This window comes from Canis lupus, chromosome 17, assembly GCF_048164855.1.
Source record: "Canis lupus baileyi chromosome 17, mCanLup2.hap1, whole genome shotgun sequence".
Lineage (NCBI taxonomy): Eukaryota > Metazoa > Chordata > Mammalia > Carnivora > Canidae > Canis > Canis lupus.
In genome coordinates, this window is record NC_132854.1 from 18,661,116 (window position 1) to 18,680,344 (window position 19,229).

At 36.9% G+C, this 19,229-nt stretch overlaps 1 protein-coding gene and 1 long non-coding RNA gene across 7 annotated transcripts in view; one reads left to right on the plus strand and one right to left on the minus strand.

The window, feature by feature from the left end:
• The window catches only part of GPC5 (glypican 5), a 1,343,507-nt gene that overhangs the window by 1,104,447 nt on the left and 219,831 nt on the right, over positions 1 to 19,229 (minus strand). The window lies entirely within an intron of this gene.
• The window catches only part of LOC140607944 (uncharacterized), a 39,927-nt gene continuing 23,322 nt past the window's right edge, over positions 2,625 to 19,229 (plus strand). Inside the window, exons 1-2 of the long non-coding RNA XR_012009863.1 lie at positions 2,625 to 2,734; positions 18,910 to 19,121. This is a non-coding gene — a long non-coding RNA (uncharacterized lncRNA). The remainder of the gene's footprint in view (positions 2,735 to 18,909; positions 19,122 to 19,229) is intronic.

Consider the following 19,229-nt stretch of genomic DNA (forward strand, 5'->3'; position numbering starts at 1 on the left):
AGGATGAAATGACCTCTAAAATTCCTTCCAACTTGAAGACCCATTGACGAGGGTAATTCTTCAACACCATAAGAATTCACTCAATGGTTCTCAAATGTTCAGTGATATCAAGGCAACACATGGATGGTGAGTGAACACATGAGCTGAAATGTCTGTCTTTTTCTCATGGTTCCACAGCTCATTTATTTTAGTATTTGTAATTTGCCCTTCCCACTTATTCATATAAAAACTGTGCAGGTAAATCCAGCACAGAAAAACTTGCACATTCCACATACAGGCTTGAACTAATGCCACTTAGCAATATTTCTAACCTTCGAGGGACTGTAACTTCTATACAATATTCATTATGTGATGCCTTTAAAGAACTATGAAGTAAAAAATGATCTAATTGGAGAACTGTGAGACACAGATAAGCTGAAATGAAGAAAAATACTGAGAAGCCTTGAAAGCATTTTGTGACATGAAGCATCTTAATTCATCCCAAATGTTATGCTACGGCAAGTTATATGATTCTTCCAGATGCTTCTTTTTAGAAGAATTTTATTATACCAGAGAGAGCAATTTCTTTTAATGAGAATATTTTTGAATAATATTTGTTCTTGAAACCACTGCTTTCTTTGTTTCATATCTAATGAGAATAATTTCCTTTGATTCATAGGCATTTTTATACTTCTGCTGGTTCAATCAAAATACCAATTAACTATATGCATAGAATGAGAATGAAGAGAGGACCTTACGGCTCAGTTTCAGAAAATGTGCATCAATCGCAGAAAGCACATGATTGGTAACTTGAAGGATCCACAGGTGGAGGATGATAAGCAAAACCGTGGTTAATATTCTGGTTCAGTATCATATCTGGATAGCTGGGTAACGTCAGGTTGGAACAGTGAAAAAATGAAAGAAAACAAAGAATGTATATCTCAGTCATCCTAAAATCTAAGCAAAACACAAATACCAGTCTCAACGTAGAACATAGAATGTGAGGTCCTGGTTTTTGCAACAGCTTATGTGAAATGTTAATGATCCCAATCATGGATAAATATAAAACACATGAATCTGTTTAGAGAGAAGGTATAAATTAGAAAAATATCATCACTTAGAATTTGGAAAATGAAAACTGGACAATACTTTTACTGCTGAGAGTGGCAAGTAAACCAAATATAACTCAAAACAGAAAAATAAAGCATTTTAAGTAAGTAGTCATGGAGGTGACCTGTGTAGCATGAAACACAAGGGAAAATACACCACTAAGGGATAAATGCTTTCACATTACTGTTGCAGGTGGGAGAACACTTAGCCATGGGTTCTAGGAAAATTAAATAAGTTGAAAACGAGGCAATTTTTAACTCCAAATAAAACAAAAAACTTGTATAAGAAAGAAAATGTAATTATTATACAATGCTAAAGTACTAGATAAGTTTTAAATAGTCAAAGTAAATAAATATATGAATTTAAAAAAAGAATGATAAATAGAACTACACTGGCAGAAACATTTTACAGAGGTCAATGGCATGATTTTACAGGAAGCTTCTGAGCAATTGCCCTCTGGCTGAAACAGGAGCTGAGCAATCAGCACATGACTACAGACATCTGATCCCTCCTAGTATGATTAACCTGGCTGAGGTGTGCTACAATGTCTTAAAATGTCAACAAATTTATAAAAAGCCATAGTCATACTATACTGGAGAACACTCAGGTGTGACATAAGTGCATTAAGCCATCTCTTATCATAAGACATAAGATTCTTTACAAAAAATAAAATGTTTCTAATCAAATTGTACAGTCAGTTCCTGGTTCATAGTAAGGGCACTCAAATCTACCTGGAATCAGTAATGGTTAACACTGTTTTTGCAGAGCAAGATTCTGGCACCAACAAACTTAATGATTTTATATTACTTAAAATAAAATCAGTTTCAAAATCAGGAGAAAGAAAAAATGCTAAAAATTGGAGTATAATACACACATGTATTTGCAGAGAAAAAATATAGATATATTCATAATGTTGATAAACATATATTGGTACATGTATGAAACAAGATAGCAATGTCAGCTAATGCCTGGCCTGGAAGCCTTCCACCTGCAGGTAAAAACTAAACCCATGAGAAGTGAAACTGGCAGTATTTTAGGGTTCTTATGTTCCCCAAAATGTGGGTCTTTAAAAATCCTCTGTTGTCACAAACTAAACATTCAGTATATCAAGCTGAATTGTACTAGGGAGAATAAGTAATAAGTTTTGATATTCTTACCTACAGGCTCTGACACCTGGAAGATCTGGAGCTATGCCTCCATGACATCTTAGTTATGGTGCATCTTACAACAGTAGCCCCATCTTGCAGGTTGGCCCTATCTGGTTCTAGCTTCCTCTCACAGTTTGGTTCACCCAGCTTTCTCTTTGTGTTGCTACATTCCCAGCATGCTTACAGCCATAGCCAAGTTGTGCCATTTAAAGCCATTTGAAAACTGAACCTAGCTAGAGTAATGACATCATAAATGGCATGTTTTGGAGACAGAGTCCTGGCAAGAGTAATGAAGTAGGAAAATGGCAGGGTAATAGTAGGACTGTGATATGGTAATAATGCACATAGTGAGATGCTAGGTCGTAGGCCAAGTGAGACATAAAACAGAACCAGATGGAAATTCCCAGGAGGACTACAGTAGACAGGAGGAAAATCATAATAATTTTTTTAAAAAAATTAAAACTGGATACAAGACTGGATAATCCAACTCTCTGCAGGTTTGCAAGAGAATTACTTCAATATATATATTTTAAAATTCTTTTCATATTCCTAATTTAGCTGTTAGCTACTGCTCCAATTCTGTGTAACCCTAAATTGTTGCTTACTGCAGAAATTCTCTTGTATCAAAATTGCTCAATATTTATACATTATAACCCCCTTCAATTCTCTTTTCCATTTTTCTGGAAAAGTCACTTCTTTCAGACTCCACTACTGTTGGCCTCCACTACTCCACCAAAGTCTATTCCCTGGCGACTGGTGATCTCCATCTGGTCGCCAAATCCATTTGAGAGTGTTAATCCCCATCACAGGTGTCATAGCACTGCACGTGACAGTTGGGCCTTCCCTCCTCCTTGATACATTTCCAGTCCGTTGCACTTTCTTGGTTTTTCTTCCTGTCTCACTGGTCATTCCTCCTTGGGCTCCTTTGCTGCTCCCCCTCTTCCACCCTCCCTCTAATTTTAGAAGGCCCAGGCTACTGACCTCTTTTTTCTAGCTACACTCACTTTTTAGTGATGTCATCTAGTCTCCTGGCTTGAAATACTGTATGTGAGCCAATGACTCCCAACTGCATATCTCTAGTCTAGACGTCTTTCCTGGACTCCAGACATGTCTAGATTGTGCTCAAAACAATAGCATGGTGAAATTTCTAAAACATAAGACTGTGTCAACTTATTTCTGACAAACCTCTGCTCCCCAGTTCACTCAAAGAGAAAACTAGGTTCATAAACAGTCCCACAAGGACCTGTATGATCTGACTCCTCATTACTTTCCTTCCTTCCTCCTTCCTTATTCTCCCCATCTCTCATTCTACATAATACGCTGGCCTCCTTACCATTCTTTATACACATCAGGTGCATTCTTCACTGAGGGCCTTCCCCCTGGCTATTTTCTCTACCAGAAATTCCTTCTGCCAGGTGTCCTCATGGCCAATTTCCTCTTTCAAAGATGCACAGATATCACCTTCCCAATGAGGTTTTCTCCAGCAGCTCTATTTAAAATAACAACCCACCCAGCAGTCTATAGCTCTCCAAATGTGCTCTTTTTCTTTTTCCATAGCATGTACCACATAATGTATTATATAAATGACTGATTTATCAGGGCACTGCAATAAGCAGAAATGTCCAAAAGTGAATCTAGGAGTTCCATGATAAAGGGTTGGAGAGTTCCCTAATCCTAACTGGAATGCTTCTGAACTAGGGTTCCATAGTTTCAGCTGAGGCTGTGATCTCTGGGTGGTGAGATGGAGCCCTGTATTGGGCTCTGTGCTCAGTGTAGAGTCTGCTTGAGGCTCTCTCTCTGTCCCTCCCCCACTCTCTCAAATAAATAAATCTTTAGAAAAATAATGAGTGCCTGAAACATTCTAAGGTTTTCATGGACTGGGTAGCTGGATTTCCTAGACAACAACTCTAAACTACTACCCAGATTATCTGGGTACTCAAGTAATCCCTCCAATAGCAAACGGTTGTGAGGGACCATATTCTTTATCCCATACTATGTGATGATGCATAATTTGCCCTTACTCCACACAGAAGACTTACCCTCTTTTTCTCATTGGAATGTAAGCTTCCCAATGGCCGGTAACTCTGTCTGTTGTGTTCTAAGTGACAGAACCGTACCTAGTACATAGTAGAGACTCAGTAAATATTTGTCTAAAGAATTAAGAATAACTGAAGATGCTTTTGGCTACTGGACAAGGTAGATTATGTTGTCATTAAATAAAATAGAGTGTAGAAGAGAAGAAGGTGTAAAGAATAATGACTTAACTCCTCCTTTGTTTTGTATGTCTTAGGGAGAAATGGTGTCTTCTAAGAAATATTGCAATTGCCTGTGCCTCCCAGACAAACCCATTTAAAGTTCTTGAACTACATTTCTTGGTGATCTAACAAAAAACTATATCCTTCCCATCTGTAGTGGTTAACTATTGCTGCGTAACAAAATACCCCATAATTTAGTGCCTGATACAATAAACATTAGTGCAAGGTATCTTTTGGTCAGGAATCAGACAGCCACTTAGCTAGGTTATCTCAGCTGAGGCTGTCCTATGAGCTGCAATCAAAGGGTCTTTCAGGATTTCAGTCATCTCAAAGCTCCACTGCATGAAGGTCTGCTTCCAAGGTCAGTCACAGAGGTAATGGTGGGCCTCTTGAAAATCTGCTTCCAGGCTCACTAATATAGGCCTCCCCACAGGAATGCTTCACAAGAGGTTGGATATACAATTGAGCAATGATCAAACCATCTATAAAAACAATTCCAACCCACAACCTGCAGCAACCAGTCCAGAAAGCCAAATCGTAACATGAGCCACAATCTGCCCAGGAGGTAAAACCACAACCCTTGTAGCATCCGGCCACAAATGGCCTAAGTTTTGCTTGCCTAAGTTTTGCCCCCTGCTTCCAATTTAATACCAACTAGAGAAAGCCAAATATGCTCCCCTATCCAAAACAATACCCACTTCTACTTAGTCCATCTTCAGCAACCCCATAATAACAGCCTCCAATACATACATACCTGAAGCTTACCTTTTTTTAACCCTCTATCAAGCTTTCCCACATCTCTGCCTGCCTTTGAGACTCCACCACAGTTAAGTAACAGTGACAGACTTTTGTCATAGCCAATTCTGAATAAATAACCTTTGATTGTTCTCACTGGGTAGTCTTCATCTACTGCCACACTCACAACATGGCAGCTGGCTTTCCAGGGAGGGAGTGATGTAAGAGATAGCAAGAAGGAGTGCCTAAGATCAAGATCCTTTTAGAACCAATCTTTAAAGTGACAGCCCATATTTTCTGCCATATTCTATTACAATTGAATCAATAAGTCCAGACTACACTCAGATACAGGGCACTACACAAGGGTGTGGATCCACAGGGCAGGGATCACTGGTGGCCATATGAGAGGCTGCCTACACATAGTCCTGCCTCTTTGACAAACATTTCTTAGCTGCTGGCTACAAGTTTATTTTGGATCTGAAGTACAAATTTCTACTAAGATTCTTTGAACCACTACTCTTAGGCTTGTTTTATATTCATTCATATTTTAATGTAATACTATTTTTTTTAAAGATTTTATTTATTTATTCATAGAGACAGAGACAGAGAGAGAGAGAGAGAGAGAGGCAGAGACATAGTCCAAGGGAGCAGGCTCCATGCAGGGAGCCCGACGTGGGACTTGATCCCGGGTCTCCAGGATCACACCCTGGGCTAAAGGTGGCGCTAAACCGCTGAGCCACTTGGGCTACCCAATGTAATACTATTTAAAGGAATGGTACAGGGATCCCTGGGTGGCGCAGTGGTTTGGCGCTTGCCTTTGGCTCAGGGCGTGATCCTGGAGACCCGGGATCGAATCCCACGTCGGGCTCCCGGTGCATGGAGCCTGCTTCTCTCTCTGCCTGTGTCTCTGCCTCTCTCTCTCTCTCTGTGTGACTATCATAAATAAAAAAAAAAAAAACTTAAAAAAAAATAAAGGAATGGTACATATTAGAGCATAACTGAGTGAATATTCTTGAAAATAAGCAAAGGCACATTTGGATCTTTGGCTTGGTGATATCTAAGCAGAGCTCTGCTGTGTGACCATAAACCAACCATCTGCCTGACACTAGTGTTCCCAGGCTGCCACCGTCCCAAGCTATTGAGAACTAACATGCTAGATTCAAGAGTTTAATTTATTATTCATTGGCATCCAGAGTGTTAAAAAATATTGAATCTGAATGCCAACGGCATGGGTTATCCCTTCACAATCATCCCAAAGTCCTCTCCAAGCTCCCTATTGGCTTGTAACTGACATTTCACTTTTGCCTTTTTTTTTTTTTTACCTTCTGATTTTTATTTACATTCGTATTCTTCAGTCACTGTGCTAATGCCATGCTTTAGGAACCCCTATGTATAATATATTGGTGATTAAAAGCCTATCATTTAATTTTTGTGGTTGATGGAGTCATTCATTCATTTACTTTTATTCAACAAATGCTGTAGAGTATACGATGATGAATTTCAAGTACAGCTTGTGGCATAAAATCTAATAAACACATCACAAAACCACCACAACATCGTGCAATTTTCCTAGTATAAAGAAAAACAATAACATATTAATGTTAAAAGGGAGTCAGTTCATGAAAAAAGCATTCTGGAAAAGGAGAGGAAATTGTGCTTCAGTTACCGTCATGGGCTGAGACCTAAAGACCAGAGTAGAAGTAAGGTGAAATTGCAGCTGTGAAGTCTCAAGATATGAAGCAACTTTATGCATTAGGGAAACTAAAAGAAGGCCAGAGGAGAGGCATTCTCCTCTCACATATAGGAGAGGCCCATGGAGCAAGATGAGCCTGGAGAATCAGGCTGAGGACAGACCCCATAAAGCTTAGGTTGCTTAGCTGATAATGACAGAGATGCTTAAGAGTATTTATAGTTGTCAAAAACAGTGATTAAACATGAGAACTCATTAGACATTATTCAGATACAATAATTAAACATAGATACTATAATTAAACATAAACTGAGTATAGCAATTCAAATAGTATTACACCAGAAAGGTCAATTTAGGTGGATAATTGGCTCATAATTTGCAGCTATGGAATCAATTATCTGAATTAGTTGGCCTTATTAATTAAATCTTGGGAACCAACAGATCTGTGAAAAGAATAGATTGAGCTTCCCCCCTAACACCCCAAAGAAATGTTCCTAAAATATAAAACAAAGCAATCTGAAGGCAAGAAATATGCTATAGATAAGACCATACCGATATGATGTTTTTATTTACTATTGGAATTCAGCTGAAATTTATTAATATTGCATAATCTGTATGATCTCCATCCTTTAGGTGTGAGGTGGTACAAGTTTGTTTTAAGTGGGAACTGAAATGAACTTTGATTTCTTTTTTTAAAAAAAAGACTTTATTTATTCATGAGAGATACACAGAGAGAGGCAGAGACATAAGCAGAGGGAGAAGCAGGCTCCCTACGAGGAGTCTGATGCAGGACTCCATCCCAGGACCCTGGGATCACGCCTTGAGGCTAAGGTAGACAGACACTCAACCACTGAGCCATCCAAGCATCCCCAAATAGCTAAACAATTTATGAAAATATCCAGAGAAGCCATAGTCCACACTGTTATTCTTTTTTATATAGACAGTTAAATATATATGTATGTAATATTCGAAAGTAACCATCATGTCTGCATATTCATAACTGAATCTCTCTATTTTGTTTATACGTAATCTGTGCCCTGTGATTTGTGGCTGCAACCAATTTTTCAAGTTTATCCCATTACCCCACAACTTGATTCTTGATAAGCCATGTAACCTAAGCAGAGTGATCACCATATTTGAAGGCATTTCAAATTCAAAATGTCCAAACCTGAGTTCAACATCTCCCTTCTCTACCAAAGTGCCTAAATCTTGCTTCTATTTCCTCAAGGTCAAGTTTCTCAACCTTAGGGATATGAGTGGGATACGCTTTGTGGTTAGGGCTGTTGTGCACATGGTAGGGTACTGAGCAGCAACCTTGGCCTCTACCCAACAGGAGCCAATAGAATTCCCAACCCACTCCATGTTATGACAATCAAAAATATCTCCCGACAACAACCCAAAATATCTCCAGGCATTGCCAAATGTCCCATGGGAGGCAAAAATCTCCCCCAGTTAGGATCCGCTCTGCTAACCCTTTTCTTTCAGGTTCATAGCACCAGTGTCCACCACCCAGTTTCCCAAAAAGTTTTGAATATCATCCAGGACTCCCCCTGGCCTTTCCTTCACTCTTCTCCTCTCCCCATTTAGAGATGACCCTTCATCCTAGCTATGCTCCTAGTGCAAGCCTTTATTGTCTCTTATCAATTACATGAGACATCTAGCTTGTCTCCCTACTTCTGATCTCATCTCTTTAATTTACCTTCTATCTTCTGCCAGTGTGATCTTTCAAAAATACAAATCTCAAAACTAACTAAAACACAGCTTTGCTTAAAATATTCAGTGGTTTCCCAACATCTGTGGTTAAGAGTATAAGTGTATTATGTATTGGAATATTATATATGTAATATATACATAATATATTATATATATTATATGTATACATATATGTATTTGGTATCTATGTACATATGCATACACGTGTTTATATACACATGCACACATATATGTACAACTTTATATAGGTGTATATACATACATACATATTCATTTATTCTTCACTCTAACCTTATCAGGTATCTGATGCTTTTCTTCCCATTTTCTAGTGAAGAAACTGCTAGATGCAGGGATGAAGCCACTTTCACATTCTGTGAACAATAGAGCCTGGATTTGTTCCCAGGTCTTCACTATCAACCTTGAGTTTTTTCTTGGTAAACTGTCTCTGCTAACCCTCCTTATTTATTTTGTATCTAGCATACTTTCTAGAATATTACAAATACTCAATAATATTTGTTGAATAAATAAGCACACTAAAACAGGTATGGCAGGAAAGACAAAGACTGTGATTTTTTGGAGATTTTCCAAAAATTAGTACTTTCAAAGAATGGAGATTTTCAACTGGCTTTGGACCAAATACAGATCAGTTATGGGTAGGAGAGTCATGGATGCTTTACAGATGTTTTGAAATTTCATCAAGGTCTTTTTTTTTTTAAGATTTTATTTATTTTTTCATGAGAGACACAGACACAGAGAAAGGCAGAGACACAGGCAGAGGGAGAAGCAGGCTCCATGCAGGGAGCCTGACAATGGGCCTGGATCCCGGGTCTCCAGGATCTGGCCCTGGGCTGAAGGCGGCACTAAACCGCTGAGCCACCTGAGCTGCCCTCATCAAGGTCTTTACCAAAGAACTGATATGATTTTATAATACGGAGCTTCTCTGATACATATATGTGTGTGTTGTTTTTAAATACTTTTTCCAAGACCTCACATTTATCTGTCTTTATAATAATGACTTTGATAAAATCTCATTCCTATCCAACACATAGTTCTCCATATTTTGATGGTTAAGCAAAAATTAGGCTATGGTCCATCCTATATCCCTACCCTTACTAGCAAATCTATACTCAGTAATCTGTTTCCATCCCATGGTTGGTTATATTCTTCAGTAATATTTTTTGGTGAATTGTTGCTTGCCATTTTGCGTTAGGGGATACTCATGCATGATGCCAGTAAGGCTATTCCAAAAAATACATGAACATCTACAGACAGCACACACAGCTAAGGAGATAATAAGACATTTAAATGCGGCCATCAATTTAAGTGTCCTACTTATTGCACGTTGTCCCTATTTCTTCTATTTCTGGAAAAAGAATATAAAAGACCGTATTGCCTTTCAAACTGGTGAGTAAACGTAATAAGAAACAGAGCGCAGTGAATTTTGAAGGGGCAGAGTAATGCATGGAGGCTGACTCTGTGGCATGCATTTCTCAACTGACAATCTCGAAAAGGATTTTCAGGTATGCAGAGATCACCTCGGCTATGATTTGTATTTATTAGGGGAACTAGTAAATAATATGCTGCTGTGCTGTGCAGTTAAGAGACTTCATAATTTCTCTCACCTCTAAGTAGAAATTCCTCTGGGAGTTGAATGCCAGGCACTCTCCTCTCCTGACAAAATAGCAGTTTTCTCAATCAGGCAATTAACTCCATATATTTTAAAATTTTTATCTTTAGCTGACAGGCATTTTAAAAAGGTTTTTCTCTAAAGTCAAACATACTGGAATATTTATTTATTGTTGCTTTGGGACTCATCTTTAATGATATTCTCATCAATATTTTGTATTCAATTTAGTGATAAAGATGAAAACCAATAAATATTTTGTACTCTACTTAGCAAAGTACACTTTAGGAAATCTGCCTAGTACAAAATACTTATTGGTTTTGATGTTTCTCAAAACTTTAAATGTCCTTTGGGATAAGTACCTTTTATTATATTTTGTTATAAAATGGGCACATTAAATTGAAAACCCCTTCCAATGTATATTAATTACATCATACATACAGTCTCACTAATCATGACTTCTACATGGTTCCACATATCTCCAGAAGGCTTTAATTTGAAGGGTCATAATTGTTTATGAATTTTAGAATGTGTTTATATTTGTTTTTTAAGAATTGGTCTAGGAATTATCAGTTACTATATAAGCTATCTTATTTTAAATTCTCAGAATTTTTTTCAAGGTAATTTTATGGTGATTTTAAAATGAAAAAAAAGAAAAAGAACGACTACAGCCTTTAATATCACGCAGTTTGAAATTATCTAACTCTCATATAACACTCTCATTTGCACCTGATACATGGAGAAGGCCATTCATTCAGTCAGTGTCTGAATAAGCACATATTAAGTACCCTGAGGCAAACAGAAATTCAGCAAGATATATTTAGTGCCATCAACTTGATTTCAGTTGTAGGGGAGAAATGTGTAAAGAAATCATTGCAATACTGTGTACCAGATGCAATGATAGGCCCAGAAGCTCTGCTTTGAGACCGTCATAAAGGAAGTAGATGATTCTCTCTGAGTAAGTATTTATGAGGAGAAGCAATGTCAAGAAACAGGCTGAGCTGGAGCTGGGTTTAAACCTTAATATTGGGGTAAAAGCATATAACAGACAACAAAGAAAGAGAAAATAGAAATCAACCTGATAATGTGAAGAGCTAGGAAATTGAAGAGCTAAGTGAAGAGCTAAGTCTATTATGTGAAATATAATTTTCACTAATATTTTGTTTCCATATTTCATAATATAAAAATTAGAAAAAATATAAACAAACGAGGAAAATATTAAAATACTCATAGTTTAACCAGAGACACATTGTTGATCTAAAATAAATACTTTCCGATATATATTTTAATAGTTCATATTATATAAATATACTCTTCCCAGTGGATTTTCATGAGTAATACATCATAAATATCTTTCTACAATAATAAACAACTTACAAAATAATTTTGGTAGTTAAATGTTATTCCACTATATAGATATTCCATTGTTTACCTAACCAATCCCCTATTTAAAATATATATATATTTATAGGGACACCTGGGTGGCTCAGCAGTTGAGTGTCTCCCTTTGGCTCAGGTCGTGATCCCAGAGTTCCAGGATTGAGGCCCATATGGGCTCCCTGCGGGGAGCCTGCTTCTCCCTCTGACTATGTCTCTGCCACTTTCTCTGTGTCTCTCATGAATAAATAAATAAAATCTTTAAAAAATATATTTATAAATTTTCCAATCTTCTTTTACTTGCAAAAATTACTTCAATGAACATCTTCATACAAGCGTCTTCAAGCACATACCTATGTTCTTCAAGATAGAATTTCTGAGTCAAGAGCATGGAAATCTAAAAAATTACAGACATAGGTGATGTTGCCCTACAGAAAAGTGATGGTAATTTTTCCTCTGTGTGTCAGGAATCCTCCAACATTCAGCTTAAAAAGTGAATCTTTCCTGGAAAATATCCAACTTAAAATCATAGGGCCCCTCTAAAATCTCATCAAGCTAGTAATGCCTTCTTAAGACCTATCAGAAAGAGATCCACTAAACATACAAAGCGGAGCCATGGTTAAGATAGGGGAGTAGGATCGGTGGATGGGAGAAATTATAAAGCCACACATGAAAACTTTTGGATGTGGGTATTTTTTGAATGGACATTTTCACTACCTAGATAGAGATTATGGTTTCACCTGTTTATTCATACATCAAAACCTATCAAATTATACATTTAAAATATGTGCAGTTTATTACATACCAAGAATACCTTTAAAGCTCTTTAAAAAGGAACATCTAATATAAGATGTAATTTAATTGTGAACTACCTATGATGTTTTCACTTAGGAAATTGATGAGAATTTTTATAAAAAAAATAATGGGAGAAGGAGGGAAGGGTGGAAAGAAGAAAATGTTTTTAACACTGTCCTGGACAAGAATGCTTTGATTAATATGAATGGTATTGTGTGGAAACATCCTTTGAGTTGGCCAGCAGACTACCACAGACTGATGGACATACGACTTACATAAGTGCTTCTCTGCTGAATGGCATAGGAATAACCTCACTACGCTCAGTAACAGATACCGAAGGCCAGACCTCCTACATCAGAATCCCTGGTATAAGATAAAGGAATCTGTCGTCTTTCTCATTCTCAAGTTTTCTAACAAAATCTTGAGAACTAGCGTCAAGAAATATCCAAATCACTTTACTTTACTTTGCTTGTCCAACAAGCAAACTTCCCTATAACTTCATCTCCTGAGAAGACAACTTCCTGTCACCAGAAGAGTGTGCCAAAAAAACCCCCATGTTTAGAATTCCATAATTAACATAATACATTTATTTTATAAATCAGTTTCTTTTAAATCTGACACCCAACTGATTGATTCTGGGGAAACTAATAAAGTTGTGTGCTTAACATGCAAATTAAAAAATCAAATCTTAGGCAGTGAAACACCCAAATTTAATCATCCTCTGAGACTCTTGCCACCACCATCTGAATTACAATAATATCTACATGGACAAATTTTTTAAGTTGATAGTTTAAAAATATATGAATGGTTTCATAAATTGAAGTGCCCAGAGTACATATAGTTAAACTCAGGGTATTAGTGGAGATATCAGAGATACAGTAGGGAAAGGAAATGCTGATAAACCAAAGCCAATTTCAGGATTCTATAATATTTCCAAAATGTTATGATATGTTTTCATTCCGTATGTGAGAAGACTATATGCACCATTTAATGAAAAAAAAGGGTGTCCATAATTTGAAAACTTGAATCACTCTGACCATTTCTGCAGAAGTTTAAAAGCCACATGCATTCTTTTGGATATTTATATTTACCTGGTGGTATGCTAAAATTCATAACTGCTGGATAAAATTCTTTTATAACCTTTATATATTAAGGCAGTCAGCAAACTAATAATGCACTCTCATAAAACTCTTGCCAATGTAAATCACTACTGAGAACTCGGCCTGACATTTGAATTACTTGAATTTATATCAATGACTTACTGAATATTCAGCAATGTTAGAAATACACTCAATATTAATAATGACTTTGAAGAGAAAGTCTTTACTGAAAACTGCTGGATAGTTTTTGAAATGAACTTAGATGAGGGGCCCTGGGTGCCTCAGTCGGTTGAGCATCTGACTCCTGTTTTCATTCCAGGTCATGATTTCAGGGTCCTGGGATCCAGCCCCATGTCAGGGCCTATGGCTCAGTGGGGAGTCTGCTTGAGATTCTCTCTCTCTCTCCCTCTGCCTCTTCCCCACTGTTCTCTCTCTAAAATATTTATATATATTATATACATATAATATATATATACATATAATACATTATATAAAAGAAAACTTGAATGATTTTTTCAACTTAATCACATAATTTTATAACTTCACTAAAATTAAGACTTTTTTCTCAATATAGAGCAAATAAATGACTTTCAGCCTGCTATGTTTAAAAAGTTTATGAGAATTTTGTGCCACTAACATCCATAGTTCTTTTTCTATTTGCTTTCTCAGAAGTTTAGTATGGAGTAGACAGACAAACTAGGACCAAATATCTGCTTTCACTTTCAGTTTAAGAAAAAAAAAAAAAGATTTCATTGGTGTTAATTAAGTGCATGTTGAAAACCAAGTGCCTTCATTACATCTGACAGGCTCCAGGAAGTTTTATTTTTATTTCAAAGTTTTGTCATCTTGTCTTGCATTGTTTTGTTTGCTTAATTTTGTTTTGTTTTCAACGTAAAAGAACAAATGAAAATAAATGGTAAAGCAAGTTTAATGGAAAGATGTCTGTGGTATATAATCAAGAAAAAAGAGTACGTTTTAAAAGAGTCTGTTTTATGAAAAAAAAAAGTCCATTTCCAAAAGGTTACATACCTTAGAAGGATAGGACTGTAAAGACAGATGGGTGGGTGTGGACTGGTACTTGGGTGTGGGGATGGGTAAACTAGAAGGAGTAGCAAAGGGAGCTCCTTTGGGGTGATGGAACAGTTCTGTACCTTGACTGTTGTGGTTATACAAACCTAAATATGTGATCAAATTGCACAGAACCACACACACAGAGATACACACACACACATACACAAGTGTATGTGAAAACTTACGAAAACTGAATATGGTCTCTAGCCCAGTTAACAGTATTGTTCCAATGCCAATTTTCTGGTTTTGTTATTGCACTGGTATGTGAGGTATCACCTTTGGAAGAAGCTGGGCATAGGGTTGAAGAGACTCTATGTACTGTTTTTGCAACCTCTCATGAATTTATAATTATTTCAAAGTAAAGAGTTTTTCATAAAAGCTATGCATTTTAAAAAGCTGCCTATAGCAATCAATAGCAGTGAAATTAAGTTTTTGGTGATCTGTTACTGCCTCGAAAAGTACCACCAAATGTATATGACATGTTTGGGGGTAATTTTGAAAAAAGAAATCCACATGGAATACACTACAATTCATTTGAGAAAACACTAGGGTGGGAGCAGGACACATAAGGGAGTTCTCAGCCTTCCTTCAAGATGCCACAACTCAGGTCAACAGAAGATCTCTGGAGCTGCTGACAAGTGCAGATGTGCTCTGCTGACATGCTGTGGACAGAACAACTCACCGTGGTTCCAAGTGTAAGTTTTGACTACAATCACAGGGCAGTTTGCAGCATAATCCGGAGTGACTAGCACTGAGGGTTGGTCAATGTTATGGTAGTTCATAATCTCTAAGTGATACCAGGAAGAGACAACCAGTAGTATGATCATAGCAGCAGTGGCTCAGAACTTCCTATGGACTGTACACTGTGCTGCATGTAAGCTCACTGCATATTCACAAGGACCTGTGTGGAGCCACATGGAGTCAGTTTCAGCTATGTATGTAATGAAGGGTGTCCCATGATAGACAGTAGCGAGACTTCACTCAGAGACAGACAGAGATGTCACTCCACAGACCCAAGAGACCACTGCAGAGATACTACACGCCTGCAAGTCAAGTTCCAGGATGTTGGGAGTGATGTTTTCCTTTTGCTGTTTCCATGGTCCTTATTGCAGGAACTGGCACAGGCTAGATTTCAGTAAATGCATGGAAAAATGAATGATAATATACCTGAGCATATGCAAGCATGTGTGTGGGGGGGTATACATACGTGTTTTACTGTAAAACTCTGGAAGGCTATACAGCACAAAGTTAACAGTGAGAATTTCTGGGTGCTAGAATTATAGTGAATTTACTTATGCTTTTTTTTCTGTTATCTTGTTTACATTTTCTGCTTTTCATAATAAACATACTATATTTATAAAATAATAAAAGTGACCTAAACCATACAAGGCCTTCTCAATCACTACCTATGTCCAGGAAAACCAATTATACGTATCACATAATAGAGCTGACTTTCCCATTGTTTAATATATAACAGAATGGCTATTTCACATTTTACTTTGTTTTTTTATGGTACTTAACTTGCTTCATTACAAAAAAAAACCCCACAGAAACTATTTTAATGCAATTGAAGACACTTTTGTTTCACTTTTAATGGGAAGAAAAATTGTGCCACTCATGTAATAAATCTTTATGTCCAACACATAACTCCAGGGTCTGGGATCATACCTGACATAAAATCAATTTGCAATAAATGTTGGATAAATGAATGAAAAGGCTAAAGGAAGCATCCTAGAATTGAAATAGCACTGTGTATGTGAAGGAACTTTTTCATACTAGTATTAATCTTATCAAAAAGTTCAAATGGAAGAGAATCACCACTAAGTGAATAAATATATAAGGAAAGCTTCCTAGAGAAGCCACCTTGAGCTGGAGGGGTTCCAGCAATGGGTAAGCGCCCTTTAGATTTGACAATTGATATTGTGGTCAGAAAACAAATTACAGGCTGTCATCAGTGGCCTCATGTTTGTTTGAGTATACACCTCTTTGGTACATGGTATACTGTTCCTGAAACAGTGTGCTGGTATGACAGTTAGTTTCCAGTGTCAACTTGATTGGGTCAAGGGGTGCCCAGGTATCTGATTAGACAATATTTCTAGGTGTTTCTGCTTGGGTTTTTCTGGAAGAGATCAGCATTTCAATTAGTGGACTGGGTAAAAAATATGTCTCTCCCCAATGTGGGTGGGCACCATCCCATCTGCTGGGGGCCTGAATAGAACAAAAAGGCAGAGGAAGAGAGAATGTTCTATCTGTTTGCTGAGAGAGGACATCAGTCATCTCCCGTCCTTGGACTAGAACTTCTACCACCAACCTTCAGCTTTTCAGACCTTTGCACTGGGACTAGAACTATCAGCAGCTCTTCTGGGTCTCTAGTTTATAGAGAACAGATTATGGGACTTAGTTTCCATAATCACATGAGCCAATTCCTCAATATAGACACATAACCTACTGGTTCTGTTTCACTGGCAGAACTCTAAGACAGTTAGGCAGGGTCCTCTAAAAAGCAGATGCCCGTATGGGATTACTTGCAGGGATCTTACTAGGGTAGGATTTTTCTCTTACAGTAAGAGAACACTGGGAGGAAGCCAGGAAAAGCTGGGAGAGCTTTCAGATCATAACACAAGTCAGCCCCAGAGTGAAATAGAGAAGGCTGGGCAGAAGTGTTGTAGTCTGTTGTCTTCTAAGGAAGATTCAGCAACGCTGTCATGGCAGCCAGGAGCCAATGTCAAGAGTCAAAGAAGTCCCTCTGGTGTATTCTAGAAACAAGCCTGACTTCATCTCCCTGCCACAGTCACTCACGATTGACAGGGAGCAGCCCATGAAGGCATGGCCTTGGTAGGAATGGAGTAATAGATGTCACAGCTCAGCTCCAGGGCCCTCAGTCAGCTCAGCTCCTGGCAGTTGGAGATCCATGAGGCCAATTCCCATGCAAACCTAAAGGTTTCTATTAAACAACACTTTCAAAGGTAACCTTTTGTTTTAAATAATGACATGAAGCATAGATTTGAATACAAGGTTCAAATGCAGAATGTTACACTGCTATCAATGACAGGGTTAACCTACAGGGGCATAGTTTCTCCATGGAGCAACGAGTACCTTTCATGGATGATTTATATGGAAGCTTATATTGTATTTATTCTTGACATGTTTGCTAAATATATACCCTGCACAAGAACAGAGTAAACATTCACATGAATGAATGTCATAGGTAAATTTGAGATACACACACATACAAACACATGTGTACACACCACACATATACTATGTTGCTCAGTTTGTTACTTCTCTTGTAAATATTTTCCTTCATTACTTTGTTTTAATATATCCTTCATTTTAACAAATAATAATTTTATGGGCAAGTTATGGAAATTTAAAACAAACAGTATTTTCCGAATGTATGATCTGATTACTAGTTTGAATTGCAAATGTCCCTAATTCCTTTCCACTTTTACACATACTTACTCACTCATATTCAGAAACTTACACATATTTTTTATGAATTCTACACCTCTTTTTAGTCTAGATTCAAATGACTTTTCTCTCCTTTTCCAAATAACTAAAGCATATTGCTTTATAGAGTGGATTTGGGAGTCTACCTATACTATATCATGAGCATGGATTTAAAGTAGAATCAATGCCTTTTATGACTTTTGTCTCAGATTACCTAACAGATTGCTGGGCTAGTACTCTGTACACAATAAATATTTTACTTATTGTGAAAATAAACATATAAAATCATTTATGAAATGTAAGATTGAGAATTTTGAGTTATCTGCTTGTGTCATTGGAAAAAACGTAATTTATACTTCATATTATTTAAATGGTTTTAGATAACCATTATCTAAATGTTGATAACCATAACCATATGTAAATGTAATTATGCTTACTTAGTTTTCTGACAGTAGAAATTACATTGATAGTTGAAATACAGAATTTATCTCAATGTAAAATATTACACATAATGACAAATGTAAAAAGTACATTTCTCTAAATGTTTAAGAAAAATATTTTCACCCAACCATAAGGAGGATTCCTTTTCCATATCAGGAATCTTTAAAGTAGTTTTAAATCGGCATTAAAGTGAATCTTTTGGCAAAGATAATTAGTTGTATAACTTGGGTAAAGATAATTTTCTAAGGTACTTTGCTTCAAATATCCTGAGCCACCTATATTCCTAATATAAGATTTCTAGACTATGTCTTTGAAAACCTTTTTACCAAAGTCACTGCTGAATTTAACTATTTGTTCATTATACATATGTATAACATTTGGAAACAAAAAATATTAATAATCTTTTTTTTATTTTCTTTAGGTGAATATGATTGACATATTAGCTTCTATTAATACATTACCAAGTAACTTAGAACAAATGATCACCTGGAGGTTTGGTCTACATCAACGGTATCCAAAGTGTGGTCATCAGAAGGACATCATCAGTAACACCAAAGCTTTAGTTAAAAGTGCAAATTTGTGGGTCCCGCACAGATCATCTGAGTCAGAATCTCTGGGGAAGAGCCTATAAAGGTCTGTATTATAACAAGCTCTGTGAGTGATCTTTTGCTAAAATTACAGAAATACTGTCCCAAATGACAGCATGGCTGTTTCAGATACAGAAACATAAATTTGGATGAT